General features: G+C 26.9%; 7 non-coding genes and 1 pseudogene across 8 annotated transcripts; 4 read left to right on the top strand and 4 right to left on the bottom strand.

Moving 5' to 3' along the window:
- Nucleotides 1-6,491: 6,491 nt before the first annotated feature.
- On the bottom strand, nt 6,492-6,558 carry H696_09128 (annotated as a pseudogene). The gene has a single exon. The product of its transcript is annotated as a tRNA-OTHER (tRNA).
- Nucleotides 6,559-9,995: 3,437 nt separating this feature from the next.
- On the bottom strand, nt 9,996-10,068 carry H696_09127. Its single transcript has one exon. It is a non-coding gene; the product is annotated as a tRNA-Ala (tRNA).
- Nucleotides 10,069-11,908: 1,840 nt separating this feature from the next.
- Nucleotides 11,909-11,980, bottom strand: H696_09126. The gene has a single exon. It is a non-coding gene; the product is annotated as a tRNA-Met (tRNA).
- A 2-nt stretch (nt 11,981-11,982) lies between these two features.
- Nucleotides 11,983-12,067, bottom strand: H696_09125. The gene has a single exon. It is a non-coding gene; the product is annotated as a tRNA-Leu (tRNA).
- Nucleotides 12,068-12,263: 196 nt separating this feature from the next.
- On the top strand, nt 12,264-12,335 carry H696_09124. Its single transcript has one exon. It is a non-coding gene; the product is annotated as a tRNA-Lys (tRNA).
- Nucleotides 12,336-12,337: 2 nt separating this feature from the next.
- Nucleotides 12,338-12,420, top strand: H696_09123. Its single transcript has one exon. It is a non-coding gene; the product is annotated as a tRNA-Tyr (tRNA).
- A 256-nt stretch (nt 12,421-12,676) lies between these two features.
- Nucleotides 12,677-12,748, top strand: H696_09122. The gene has a single exon. It is a non-coding gene; the product is annotated as a tRNA-Gln (tRNA).
- An 11-nt stretch (nt 12,749-12,759) lies between these two features.
- Nucleotides 12,760-12,832, top strand: H696_09121. The gene has a single exon. It is a non-coding gene; the product is annotated as a tRNA-His (tRNA).
- Nucleotides 12,833-13,289: the final 457 nt, after the last annotated feature.

The raw sequence follows: 13,289 nt of genomic DNA, 5'->3' as shown, positions 1-13,289 counted from the left end.
TTATAAAATTTTTTTTTATGAAAAATATTTTATTTGTGAGAGGAGAGTATTTGAATTTGGACGGTATTAGGTCTGTTTATTTGTTGGATTTTAATGATTTGGAGTTGTTGTTTTTGAAGGGGGCTGTATTGGATTTGTTGGCAGCTGGTGGGGTTGGTTTGCCGGTTTTATCGGTTTCTGGTGTTATTGATGATTTGTCTCAGTTGGAGTTTAGGAGGGTTCATGTTTCTTTGCCTAATTCTATTAAGTTTTATAGGGTTTTTAATAAGAGGGGTAGGTTGGTGAATTTGAAGTGTGAATCTAAAGATGTTTTGGGTCAATTTAGGAGGCTTCCTTTTTTTTTAAGGAGGCGTAATTTTTTTAATAAGAGGAGGTTTTTGATGTTATATGATTTAAAAAAATATGGGAGGTTGAAGTATGTTGGTGTTAGAGATCCTTTTTTTTTTTATAATTATAGGTATTTTTATGAGCGTAAGGGTTCTTCTCATGCTTTTATTAAGTATAAGAGGTATGAGAGGGAGTTATTTTTAAAGATTTCTGGGTATAATTCTTATAAGAAATCTGAGTTTAGTGAAGTGTATTCAAAGAATTATAAATTTGGTGGGTTGAATACGTTTACTGAGTTGAATAGGGGCTTATTTCATTTTATAAGGTTGGCTATTAATAAATATTTTAAAATTATTAGTAATAGGGCTAATTTAAAAGATAAAGTTTTATTTTATAGATTAGAGCGTTTAATTCATGGCTCTTTTAACACTTTTTATATTTTAAAGTATAAACAAGATAAGTTAACTATTAGATCTAAGTATAAATTTAAGTGGAGGAGGTCACGATTAGCTATATTTAAATATGTTGTAGGTCGTTATAAGTATAATTTAAAAACTAAAAGTTCTAAATCATTTAATAATTTTTTATTAAATAACCCAGATATTTTTCCTGATCCTATATATATTAAAAAAGAGGGTAAATCTAAATTATATTATTTTAACTCTTTCTCAGAGTTAAAAGATTATAATAAAATTAATAATAAAAATATTAAATGGCCATATTTTTTAGAGGACAAGCGCCTTATTTATAGTCTAGCAAGAAATGCAGTGGATGTTAGATTAACATCCAGGTTTTTTAATACTTTTAATATAATGGATCCTAACACATTTTCAACTATGGCTAGGATAGGCCATTTTAGAGGATTTTTATTTCAAAAAGTTGAAAGGAAATTTTCTTTTAAGTATGCAGCTAGACAAAAGATCCAAGATAAACAAGATTTAGCTAACTTAAAAATAGAAAGAAGAATTAAATTAAAGATTAAAAACGTTAGGATATTAAGATATAAACCATATCGTCTATTGAGGCTTAGAAAAAGATGTAATAAATTTTTCTTAACTAAAAATAAACCTAGGTTAAGAAAATCTATCTTTGGAATGGTCCATAAATATGCCAATTGTTTATTTACTTATCATTATAAAAGGGTTATAGCCCATAGAGTAAAGAAAAGAATATTGAGACAAAACAAAAGAATAGGATTAACAAAATATACTAATAGGACAAAATTCTTTTTTAAAAAGGGGGCGATAAAACCTTTATCTAAAAGGGGGGAGCCTTTTTATGAGCAGGGTTCTTTTAGAGGAAGGGATTTCTTATTTAATATAATGAAAAATTATATTAATTGTAATACATATAATAATGTAGTTTTATCTAAAGACTTAAACTCTCTTTATACAAGGAGAGTAAAAACAGAATTATATAAGTATAATAATACAGAATTTATTAAAGACACTTTAAACTTGTTATTTCCTGAATTAGACTTTACTAAAGATGAGTTAAGGACTTTTTTAGTAAATAGTAACTTAGATTCATCTAATCTAGAAAAAAAGATACATAGAATTAAATATAAAACACACAACAAATCATTAGAACATTTAAGATGGTTTAAATTAACAAAGCCTGATAGTTGTTTTACGTCAGAATTAATTAAGTTATTAGCTGAAGGAAAGTTAAACATTATGCTATTTAATAATATTTATCAAGAGATAGAGAATGAAAATATTATTTTATTAATAGATTATTTAAAAAAATGTTTAAAAACTAGGCAGGTGTTAATGGACTATACTCCCAGTATAGTAGAGATAAAAAAAGCCATTGAGATATATAAGCTCTGTCTACTTCTTAAAGAAATAGATGAGGAAATAGTCTCAACATGTTTTAAATATTGATTTATTAAGTACCCAGATATAGTTTGTAAATTAATTATATTTCATATTATATGAATAATATAATATATAATTATAATCATAAATCTTATAGTCACTCCCCTAAAAAAATAAACTTAGGAGCAGGTTATAAACACTTAGATTACCAAGATAATTTTGTAACAGAAAAAATAAGAAAAGGTTTTATAAAAAATGGTAAAAGTCAAAAAATGCATAATGCTTTAAATCAAGTATATATATTATCAAGAGAGAATGATGGTGTTAGCCCATATGAATACTATATGTACCTAACATCTGAATCATTACCAATAAGTAAATACATAAACATTAGAATGGGAAGACAATCTAAAAAACATTTTTTAATGTTGGGCTCAAGAAAACTTTCAGTCTATAAAAACTTAATATTACAACACATTAAAAACTTAAACGGAGTAGATGGACTCCCTAAAAAACTACTTGTATCATTAAATCATTTTAGGAATGTACAAACTAAACATTTAACAATATATTCTAGAAAAAATCGCATGGAATTCTATACTACAAAATCTAGAAAAAGAACAGTAGCTCTAAAAAATAGAATATTACAAATGAAAAGACTAAGAGTAAGACTAGTAAACTTCTTTATCAAAAACCATAAAGAAGAGAACATAAGCCCTAAACTAGCTAAAACTACACCAAACACAAAAGAATTAAACATAAAAAAATTAAATAGAATTGCCAACATCAAAAAAAACATTAAGGTTAAAATTATACCAGAAGGAATACACCCTACTAAAATGTTAGAAAAAGCAACTAACACTAAAAAATGCTTTACAAAAAATGATGACGTGAAAAAAAAAAAAAATGCTATCTAATTTGTATAATATGCTTCTTTCTACTGTTAACCTAATCCTTTTTGATATGGGATACTGGGGTGAAATATCAAGTGTAATAATCACAGAAAAACTCCCTGAAACAATCCCTACAAAGATTTCTAAGCCTTATTTAATAAGACCATTAATCGACTCATTCATAATGAGTAAAGGATCTTTATTCCAACTATTATTTAACTCTCAAGCAGAAGACTTAAAAAAAGCCTATATCTTAAATAAAACATTAGTATCTGAGGGATCTCCTACTAGATTCGATACTTATAAAGGAATACACTATATTTATATGAACTCTCATATGAATTCATATAAAACAGCAGGACTATTAAAAGCCAGTGAAATTATAGAATGGCTAGATAAATTAGACAATAAACTAGACACAACTTATTCTGAAGAATTCAAAGAATACGCCGAAACTTATTCAGAAGACAAAGCAGTAGAATTCTTTCACAACTCACAATCATTACATTGCACAGCCCTATCAAACTCCCACTCTTACACTCAATTCTACAACAGCACTGCCCGAGCATTAAACTTAATGTCAGAGAGTGAATATAAAGAATTTGCAAAAACAGTTAAAGAAAACTACGCAAAAGCCCACCCAAAAACTCCAAACAAAGAACTAACAAAATTAGCAATAGAAGCAACACAAAACAACATCCACCAAAATTGGATAAGCTATTTAAAAACTATAGGAATCACTCAAGAAACAACACAAAACAACACACCAAATGAACTCAGAGAAACATTAACTCCATTACAAGCAAACCACACAACAAACCCAAACATTAACAACCACAACAGGCAAACAAACCCAACAATAGGAAGCATACTACAACACAACATAACAAACAAAACAACACACCAATACAACTACACTACATGGACAAACAACATTATCAACCAAAACAATAACAAATATTAAATATAAACAAAGACGATACCATAAAAAAAATCCCTGATAGATTTTTTATTTATTAAATAAAAAACATTTAATAATTTTTTTTTTTTCAGGTCTAGGAAAGAGCAGGTTTACCTGTGAATGGGTTCGAATCCCCTTGCCTGTAAACTAATTCTTTGTTGTGTAGTTACTTTAGTTAGTATTATGGTTTTAATTAAAAAGATATTATACGAATTGAATAGTACAGGACATCTATATGTGGCTATATACAGTATTTTGTTCTGTCTTAATTTTATAGCAGTTTATTTTTCTTGTTAAAGTAATGGTGTTATGGGTGGGGTTGAGAGCTATAGTTTTTGTAGTATTTATATCATTTTTAGTGCTAATATTATATGAGTCATAATACCCTTATGATTTTCCAGTGTGTATCTCGTTAGATTCATAAATCTATGGTTATAGACTTATGAATTACAAGGGTTAATTCTAGCTCTGTATCATTGTTTTATTTTAGTTAAGCTATTTCTTAGAAAATGTATTTATTGGATATTATTTTAGGAAATAATCGTGAACTAAGCTCTGTTAAGACTCTGGCTAAATTATAATTGAGTTGATAGGTGTGTATACACTACTTGCAGTTATTTATATAGTAGTATTTTCCTAGTAGATATTGTTTGGGTTATATTTATATTGTTTTAGATATAGCACAGGTCTACTAGGAAGATATAGCATTACAATAGCTAATGGGTATAATCTTAGTTTTACACTATTAATATAAAAACATTTATAATTTTATTTTTAGTGCGTAGGTTTAGACTAGTTTATATTATTGTAATTTTGATTAATTTATCTGTATTATAATGTCTTTAGGTTTATTATGTAATTCTAATGTTAATTTTAAATTAGTGATTAAGTTCTTAATCAAAATAGTGTTTGGTAGTAGGTGTGAGGCTAACTGTGTTAGTTCTTACTATCTAATAGTTAGAACCTACTAGAGTTAGAGCTCTTTACTTATGAATGAATTATATGTGAAGACTTTCTTATATAAAATCATGGCTTGCAGTCACCAATATGTTAGTGAACTCAATTTATTAAGTGTATTTCCTCTAACACAATGCTCCTATAGTATAGGCTTATAGTGAAGAAGGGTTGATGTATTTGTCCAAGGCTGTACTGGCTAAAACTAGTGGGTTATAATCTAGAATATAACTCTCTAGATAGAAATAATAGCTGTGTATTTAGAGAAGCTTGATAGGACATTTTAAAAGTAGGGGGTTTATAATTCTATTTAAATATGCTAATTCAGCCTACATTATTGGTATAATATATATATCTTTAAAATATAAGGTACAAACAATATTTAAACAATATTGTTTTTATTTAATAAACCTAAAATTATTAAAACATATTAGAACCAGCACCTATTATTAGTTATTACCAATATGTTTTAATAGGAACCTGTTTAAAATTAGTTTATATTAAAAAAACTAGGCCCCTAGTTTTTTTTTCAGTCCAAAATAATTTCTGTTTATTAATTATCCCGCAAAATAAGACTTAGAATATATGCTATTAATATTATAGTATAATATTTTAGCTATAGGATGTATTGGGGTGCTTATTCATATTTTAAGGCTTTATATTTTAGAGTTAGATATTATATGTTTTAATAATTTGGGTTATTTAGCAGTCCCCAATACATTTATTAATTTAATAGAATTATTTATAATGTATTGTATATTATATACTTTTTTTAGTTATATCTATTTTATTTAGAATTTAATAAAGGGAAGGTACTGACAGACCATCGTTTAGAAACTTATACCTTATCTAATCATAGTTAGGATGTACCCTGAATAAGTGTATTTAAATATAAATATAATATTATATTTATATTTAGTATAAGTATTATGTACTAGATCAATAAGTTTTTTATCTACCTAATGAATATAAATATTTATGTAGTTTTGATAGTTAGTCTATAGCATACTAAATCTAACCTAAGAACTTATTATTTTTATTATATGGGGTTGACACTTACATGTCTGGTTCTATATTGTTTTATTAATGTATTAGTATTATAAAATACACATTTATAAAATAAAAATTATTTTTATTTTATTTTATAATATTATTTATTCCTCTTCAGGTTAGATTAGGTATAATATATTTATTATATATTTATATAAGATTTAACACATGAATATATTCTAGATAAACACTACATTATTTATGTATTGTTAGAGTTAGCCCTATATAATATTGTTGTATAGGGCTATATAGATCTATGGGTATTTTAATAGTTTATATTAAAAATCCCATAATATACACGACTGTTGTGTCTACTATATAATTAAATTAATTTATGTTTTTATCACAAAAACTAAATTTAAAATACAACAAGGATTTAGCCATAAAATTCAGGTAGAGTATGTACTATCTTGTTATATAAATAGTACAGATAAATTACTTTACATACTGTAAATCCCCAATGTGTTTATAATATTTATTTCTTATGGAGTTTAATGGGATTCGAACCCATATCAGGTGTATATACTTGCTCTAGCCGTTGAGCTATAAACTCTTTATTTGTTTTGTTTGATGATTTTACCTAGTTTTCCGAACGAGCTTGTTAGTAGTTCGAATATTATTCCTCCTATGATAGTGCACATACAGTATATGAAGATATTCCATGTGGTAGTGTCTATGGAGTCAACAGTGTATAGGAATGGTACTAGGAATAGTATTTCTAGGTCTATTAGTAGGAATAATAGACATATTATTATGAAGTTTGCATTGTATTGGTTTGATTCGTGAGAGTTTGGACTGTATCCACACTCATAAGCACTTATTTTGTTTAGGTCTGTTCTGTGGTTATTTGTTACACAGTATCCAGCAGTATATATTACTAGAGAAAGAGTCATAGCTAGAATAGCAGAGTATAAGAATACACTGTGTTCTATGCTAGGTGTATTAACTAAAGAAAAAGAAGTATAGTTTAGTCTTGATACTATCATTTTTTTTTTTTAGTTTTCTAGGCTTACTTTTATGTTTGTGATTCCGTATCTGCTTAATGCAGTTAGGTTTTCGTAATCTACGGCGTATTTGATGTTGTTTTTGTTTGTGTCTTTTAGTTTGTATTGTATTTTGTTTGATCTTCCTAATTTTTTTATTAATCCAGAGGCTTCTATTTTTAAAGCTTTTGGTGCATCTTTGCTTTTATTTGGGTGGAATCTGAATGTGAATAGTGCTCTTGATAATAATTTTAATAGTAGGAATCTGTTTGACATGAATATTAGTCTTAGCATCTGTATAAAGATGTGTGCATTCCAATATGGTAATGAATAATTAGTAAATTGTGAGTATATTCTTGTAATAAATCCTGTGTCATGCTCTATGTTAGAGTATGATGATATTACTTTTAAGTAGCTTTTGTTGTTCCATTTATTATATTTTTGTTTTTTTGTTTTTGTATTTGTTTTTATTAATTTATTTAAATTATTGTTAGCTACTAATTTTAATTTCATTTGAATATCTATAAATTTATATAAGGATATACTATTAAATATATTATTTATTTTATCAGTATTTTTAAATACTGATATATTATTTATATTTGCAGTGGCATTAGAATTATATATTGAATGATCACTGCTTTCAGAAAAATATTTTTGCTTGAAATTTAAAAATTTTGGTTCTATAGACCTTGCATCACTCAATAATAAATCTGAGTTAGATCTTAATTCTATCTTTTTATCACTTAGGAAGTTAAATCCTAACATAACTGTTCTTAAAACACCATGGTCTAGTGGTTTAAACTCATTGTGTTTTCTATAAAGTCCATCTGGCTTATTTATTATTTTAAATTCATTTAATCTAAATGAATTAAATAAAGGATACAACTCACTTATAAAATTTTTAGAAAAAATATCTAGTTTATTAAAGTATCTTTCTGATATTCTTTCAATATAATTAGTATTTAACATTTTTATATCAATTTCAGGAATTGTACCATTAATAGACTTTAATTTAGTATACTTAGACTCAATTAAATTTCTTAATTTAAAATATTTTAAATTTACATGATTTAGCTTCATTATGTGAAACCATTGTTTTAAATAAAATTTATTAGGAATTTTAATAAATTTTAATTTATGATATAAATTAAAATAAATTGACTCATTAAAACTATATTTAATAGTATTAATACTATTAAAATACTTTAATTCTTTCATAATGAAAGTGATGTTATTAGAAGTTATTACTTTATAAGCAGAATCTTTATTATGAGATTCATATAATACTGTTTGTTCTGTTCTTTTATTATCTTTATTCAGACCAGATAGAACTTTATCCTTAGTTTCTATTAATTCACCTGAGTAAGTACAGTCAATTAACATATTATTTACTTTTTTGTAAAGCAATAGACTCTATAGCTTGCCTAATTGCTACAGTATTATCTGAATCAAGTTTATTTAATTTATTAAAATAACTTAAATCAACTGTATTTTTAAAAAAATCAACTCTGTTTAAGTCTAGAGCACCCTTATAACTAAAACAATACCTTATATTATTTCTATATGCTTTAAATACCCTTCTTCTAATTTTTTTTTTTTTTACTATTAAATACCTTTTACAGAAATTTGCAAGTAAGTAATATGACTTAATATCCTTATTATCTTTTTTAGATACAGGCACTAGTCTAAAGTGACCATATAACAGGTTATGTGAATAACTTGCACATAACCTACCCCCCCTTTGCCTCTTTCTACTTTTTCTATTTTCTAAGTAATTATCTATAGATATAGATTTATTTAGCATAGAGCCATAATCCTTACTATAATAATTTTTTAACCAAAATAAAGAGCGCCCCAATCTAGAAGGCAAACTACTTTTTATTTCCGTATTTATTAATAATAATAACACCTATAGTAGCTGTCAATAAAGTTAATATACACCCCAATGTAATCAACCCATCAAAAAAAAACATATAATCACTAACTTGAGATAAAATAGGCTTAGATAAACCAACATTAATAGATTCGTAACCATTTAAAAGATCCAGCTCTAACACACCATTAGATTCAAACATCGGAGACAAACCCCCAAAAAATTTAAAACATACATATAACAAAAATGGAGACAATAAAAACAACACATTAGAAAATGAAATAACATTTTCTACCGAACCAAAACCTGAAAAAAACCTAATCATGTGAATAATTAAAACCAAAATAAAACCCACATAAATTATACAAAATATAACACCAATAAAATCTAAATCTAATTTCAATAATATCAATAAAGCAATAAAATAAATACAAAGAATAGAATTTATCAATGTCAACTCTTCAAACAAAAAATTATAATAAAAACGAAGAGCACACAATAAAACTACAAATAAAATAAAAAATACTAAAAACTCTAAAGAAAATAGCACCATATACATTTATAATCATCAGCTTTAGTCTAATATTAAATATTATACATGTATATATATAATATAAAATCTTACATTACACCACAAAAACATACCGAAATAAAAACCCACATAAATTATACAAAATATAACGCTAATAAATTCTAAATCTAAAAGGATTATAATACTTTACAATCAGCAGGAAATAATAGCTATTTAATATGATATTAACTACTAATAAATTATTAATTAATATACAAGATAATATTAAACATATAGATATATTCTAGTAAAATAATCTCTTTATTTTACTATACTTTGAATAAGCCCCTACTTGAATATTAAATAGGGGCTATATAAAACTATTATAACACCAATAGTTAATAGTTTAAAGAGCTTAACATACAGAAGTGCTCTGTACAGTATCAAATAACCTAAATAATAGGTTATTTTACATAAACCATATTTTTTATACAACAAGGATAAAACCATAAACTACAGGCAGAAAATACACAACATTCTTATATAAAAAACATATAAATAGCTCAACACCCTAGAAACACCTGAGCTATAAACTATACTATAGAATACTTAATTCTTATGGAGTTTAACAGGACTCGAACCCATGACCTATTGCTTGCAAAGCAATTGCTCTACCAACTGAGCTATAAACTCTTTATATTATTTTATGTTGTTTTTAATTTTGTATGTGAATCAGTAATTATTAATGTTTATTATCATGAACATATTACAGTTTAGATCAATATTATATAGTGTAATTATTCTTTTATTTTTTATTTAAACTTATACTAATAAATTCTACATCGTGAAATCATAGCAGTTAAATTAATTTAGATTATAATACAATATATAATTTAACTATTATTATATATGTAATTTATCCTTTTACTAATCTACATCACTATCAGTATCATTTTCATTCAATAAACCCGGGTTTTTACTTTTAACAATATCGATTACCCTATCCCCATTTTGTTCAATAAATTTTTCAGAGCCTTTAATAGGACTAAACTGGTTATTATTAAAACAGACCTTTTGATGAGGTACAACCCCATATTGTGCTTTATTCTCACCAACCATATTTAAATCGTTATCTATCAACTCTGCTGGATTTGTGGGTGTACTTACACTAGTTCCTTGTAATAGAACACAATGAGTCTCAACCTCTTCATCAAACTTTGTAAGTACTGGGTGCAAAATGTCCAGTCCTCCTTTTCTAAAGTTACCACGTAAGCTAGCCTTACTAGCGTCATTGACAAACCCTAATCTTAATTTCCCACTAGCTATAGTAGAATAAAATCTAATATTTTTAACAAAACTAAACATTATATTACCATCACTATAAAAAACCAAACAGACACTCTGAGCACAGCCATAGCTTTCGTTGTATAACCTAAATAAGCATCATACATTCCCTTATAAGCAGAAAAATAAGCATAGAAAAGCCAGCGCTGGCCTAAGTTTCCACCATCAGCTGCTTCAAACCCTTCGTTTTTACCCTCTTCAGAGATCTTTACAGTGATAGCTACAACAGCTAAAAACCTACTATCAAACAAAGGGACAGAGTCTATAACCTCCACATCAATCAATGTTTTTAAATACTCAAAAGCCACTGTACAAGTCTTTTCATAAGAAAAAATAACTAAACAAAACAGCCAATTAACCAGGGCAGCTGCTACAAACACAATTAAATACCAAGAGGAAATAACCCCAACCAGAAATAAAACAAAACAACCTACTTGAAACAAAGGAAACAATACTTTAACTAAAAATTTCACAAAATTAAAAACCAACAATTTACTTCGAGCAGGACCAATATAAGCTAGCAACAAAGAACACTTATCCAATAAATACTCTTCCAAAAACAGACCCAATAAATAATAAAATCCTTTACTAGCCGAAGGCAAAGACAAATTACTATACAAATCATTAAAGAAGTACTTACTAACTAGATACCCTAATCCAATAAAAATAACAATAATAACATAATAATAATACTTCAAAAAATAATCAGTAGAAGCTTCAGATATATAAACTGGTTGTATTTTAGATATATAAATTATTCCAATTATATACATCAAAAATTTAACTATAAATAAAATAATAGATAAAATCGGGGCTATCATGTTTTCATATAAGGCTTTTAACTCCATTAAATCTAACCTATTATACATAAATATAAATCTAATAGTAAAATAACTAAATCTAAATTTTGATCCACAACTGAATTAATCACTAACAACCCACACTAGTGTCTCACTAGCTGGAACATACACAAATAAAATATTTTTCATAAAAAAAAATTTTATAATTAAAACAAACTATAATATAAATACTTAAAAAACAAATCTCATTTAAAAAAATGAAATATAAATTATATTGTGTGGCCTAAAAGCAATATTAAGAGATAGGTAATATCTGAGCATGTGTGTGTGCGAAAGATACATCCATAAACTATCATAGTGGTATGCTACGATCAAAAGATCGGGAGCATTGGGCTTAGTAGGAATCGAACCCACGTAGTATCCATCATGAGTGGAACGTTTTACCACTAAACTATAAGCCCAATACCCACTATTGGACTCGAACCAATACTTCATAAACTGAAAACAGATTTTAAGTCTGTCGTGTCTGCCAGTTCCACCAAGCGGGCTATTTTTTGAATAACAACATAACTAATAATTTCCTAACAGGGCAAGATACGACAATCTCTTCAGGATTAGGAAATTCCTACGTTATAGCCTAAATAAATGCTATTATATTAGAAGCTTAAATCTGTTCGACACTAGATCGTAAAGGAATAGTAAAATAAATTAGACTGAATGGGGGTTATTTAACTTTATAAATAAGAGTTTATAGCTCAGTGGTAGAGCAGCGGACTTTTAATCCGTTGGTCGCAGGTTCGAGTCCTGTTAAACTCATTGAGGGTGTGGCTGAGCGGTTTAAAGCAATAGACTGTAAATCTATCCACGAATGTGAGCATGGGTTCGAATCCCATCGCCCTCAAATAGATAATATATTAATAATCTTCCAGATAATATAGCCATTATATATTATATTTTATGCCACAAGTAGATTTATTAACTTTTTTTAATCTTTCTTTTATGTTTTGTGTATTTTTTACAATTAGTTATAACATGATATATTCATATTGTGTTAATATGGAAAAAGTATCATTAGTTAGAGAAGTTTTATCTAATTCTAATAAAAATTAACTAAATTTAAGAACTAATATTAACAAAATATAAGGAGGAAACTCCATTGAGGAATAGCCAAGTGGTAAGGCAATGGATTTTGATTTCATGACGCATGGGTTCGAATCCCATTTTCTCAAACTAAAATTATGCGGGCTTAGCTCAGTTGGTAGAGCACCAGATTGTGATTCTGTTGGTCATGGGTTCGAATCCTATAGTCCGCCATAAACAACCAATATACTATAAACAAATCATAAATGAATCAATTTGTTTCTAAATGGTTGTTCTCTACAAATCATAAGGATATCCATAAAAGATTGAGTGGCTTGTCTCATTTGAATTATTTTGAGATTTTGTTTAGTGTGTTATATTTATTATTGCAGTTTATTCTGTTTGTGTTCTCCATAGTAGCTATTTCATTTGTTATGGATGGGTTTAGGGGATTTGACTACCAGTCTTTGGCTCTTAGGCAGATATTATTACTCTTTTTTTTTGTAGGAGGGTTTATTGCTTATTTTATGGTTAGGAAGTTGGATGTAGACTTATTTGATAGGTTATTAAGTATAAAGCTTCCTCGTTCAGAGGTGGGTCTAGCTCATATTGCTTATGTGTTCCCAAAAATGAGAGGGGTTTATGATAGGTTGATAGTTTTGTTGGATAATAGTACTAGACTTAGAGTTT

This window comes from Fonticula alba, scaffold supercont2.211, assembly GCF_000388065.1.
Source record: "Fonticula alba strain ATCC 38817 mitochondrial scaffold supercont2.211, whole genome shotgun sequence".
Lineage (NCBI taxonomy): Eukaryota > Rotosphaerida > Fonticulaceae > Fonticula > Fonticula alba.
Note: the sequence above shows the minus strand (reverse complement) of the source record. Positions and strands in the feature narration are given on the sequence as shown.